The sequence below is a fragment of the Pygoscelis adeliae genome, unplaced genomic scaffold, assembly GCF_000699105.1.
Source record: "Pygoscelis adeliae isolate BGI_AS28 unplaced genomic scaffold, ASM69910v1 Scaffold226, whole genome shotgun sequence".
NCBI lineage: Eukaryota > Metazoa > Chordata > Aves > Sphenisciformes > Spheniscidae > Pygoscelis > Pygoscelis adeliae.
Window position 1 is genome coordinate 3,763,377 of NW_008824983.1, and position 2,631 is coordinate 3,766,007.

Below are 2,631 nucleotides of genomic sequence, written 5' to 3' on the forward strand. Positions count from 1 at the left end.
ACTGAAAAACACCCTTGGCAATAAGAAATTCAAATTGACTGCAGTTTCAGTTCCTAAGGTTCAGTAACCTTTACAAGCCCCTGGGAACAAACGTGTTCCAAACAGTTATCTTTGTGTAGGTTCACTACTGTATTGTGAAGACAACTGCAGTAATGACCATACTGAATCAGACCAGAATTTCTGAAACCTTGTTGTCTAACAGTGGCTGTTAATAGAGGCCTAGAAAGGAGCTGATAGGGGAAGCTGGAAGAGTGGTCTGGGGGAGCAACTTCTGACTTCAACTTTCTGAACTGGAAGAAGTGCTTTTATATTTAGTGGCTGTGGATGGATTCTTCCATGAAAGTGTCCAGGCTTTTTTCCTGTGCATTTATGTAAAGTTCATGTACTCAGACTTAAGAGACTCAATGCATACTTCCTTCGCATTGGTTTTGGTAACCCCTTCTGTTTGTTTTGAGCCTGTCAGCTATAGTTTCACCTAATGCTTGTTAGTTCTCCTGTTAGAAGATGCTGAAGAGCCATTTGTTGTCATTTTAGGAATTTGCTTGAGCCTGAGTCAGTGATGCTTGGTGCACCATAGCTATCTTGTTGACACTGCCTGATTTTACACTGAAGATAGCAATTATCAGAGAATACTTGATACTGAGTCTTTGAGCACTGCTTGCATTGTGTATTTGAATAGAGCATGTGACTCTTTCAGGCTTAGCCCAATGGGGTTTTTGTTTCTTTGTGCAAGTTTGAAAAATGTCAGGAAGTCAGACCTGGCCTTTGTGTTACTGAAACTTGCCAGAGTGGTTTTTGGGGTCCACAGTAGCACTGGTTTCTCAAGAGACTTCGAATGATTTGCTACCCATTACTGCACCTACAAGTATCTATTTGAACAGGATAGCTTGACCATATTCAAAATTGTACAGTAAATTAACAGACCACTGTATCACTAGAATGAGTTGTGCATTAACATCAGGAAAATACATTCTTGTCTTTGGCAATTTATTCAAGAATACAGTTGCCTGAGTGTTGTTTCCTCTTCTGAGGCTTACCAAGGATTGTGTCTTTCTCTGAAACGTGTTGGGAGAGAAAAGGGTTCAGCAACAGGAATTTTAAGTATAGACTGCAGTCCTTAAGTGAACTTGATGTATGATGTAGAGCTGATTAAAAAGTTTAATATTACTTGTACCACTTCAAAGGGTAAGAAAAGTTGAGTCCTAACTGGCCCTTCCCTACTTTTGGATATAAACTACTACAGAATACAAGATCAACATGTACCAGGGACCTGTTCTCTTGTGAATGTTCTGTTAGTGTGTACCAGACCCATAAGTTCACTTTGTTCCTCTCCTGGGATGAGTTGACAAATTTGGCTGATGGTTCTTCTGCTCCATGTTTCCCTTAGACTACAAAATTTTTTATTAGCAAATAGTACAATCTTCCAAGCAGATACTTTTCTGATTAGGTAAGGACACAGTATATGCTTTCCCTCCTCTTCCAGCAATTCCCAGAGGATGGGAGGACTTGAGCAGTTTTTGGCTCCTGGTTTTGTTTTTTCCAGCTCTGTGACTTCCACTAGTAAATACCTAATACTGTGGTTCCAGAAGGTCAGTTCTGCAGAACTCAAGAGTTCATTCTTCATCCAAGTCCAGCCTCCTTGTGCTTAATCCAGATTTCATTTACACACATGCATTCAGTGGATGAATTCTACAAAGGCTGGGTAGCTTTAAAGAATAGGAAAGCCACCTATTGTGAGAATTTCTTTTTAAAGAACAACCTGTGCATGTGTTGTCTGTGATTTCATTCAAGGCTATGGTTTGATATTGTTGTATTAAAAAAGTCTTGAGTGACAGGTATGAAAAACTGAAGCCATTTAAGTAGATGGATCCATTAGTAAATTTGCCAGAGAATACATCTTAATTCATCTTGGCTCACCCTCCACCAGCTCAGTGCTTAGCAACTTTTTCTCCCCCCTCTATTAAAAACAGTGAGTTCAGTAAGTTCCTGTTGTATTTGTGCTGTAATGGAAAAAAGAATGGTCTTTCTTTGTAGAGACTTCGTAGAAGTCTCTTCCAAACAAGGCTCGCTTTTGTCAGATAAACTTGCTTGATACCTTATTCCAGTTGTACTACTCATCTTGAAACAAAGCAAAAATTGATATATCCTATGTAAGGAGAGTTTTATTATAGTATTAGAATAGAGCAAGATCAATTTACAGCTCTCAGAGGCTGCTGATTACTTGGGAACAGATCTAGAGAACAGTCTTACTTCAAGCTATATCCAAATGGATTGCAGACTTTGAGTGGAATGTAGACTTATTCTTCTCTTGTTGATATTAGAGCTCAAGTTGCATATGTCCTAGGGTTTCGATGTTAGAGATTAGTAAGGGCTGTATGACTTTATGTACACTTACTTTAAATAGATCTTCTACTAGGAAAGCTAGTTTGTTAATTATTGTTTAGTATAAATCCTATTTCTTGCTGCTAATCCAAGTTGAGAGTCTTGTGGAAAATATTCCAAAGTGCTTTTAACTCACTAGGCATAAACACACAGATAAATTTGCCATGTGTTATCTGGGCTGCAGTAGCTATGCATGCTTTCATCATGTGGCAAATGTGAAGTAACGTGATAAGACCTGCAATGAAAGAG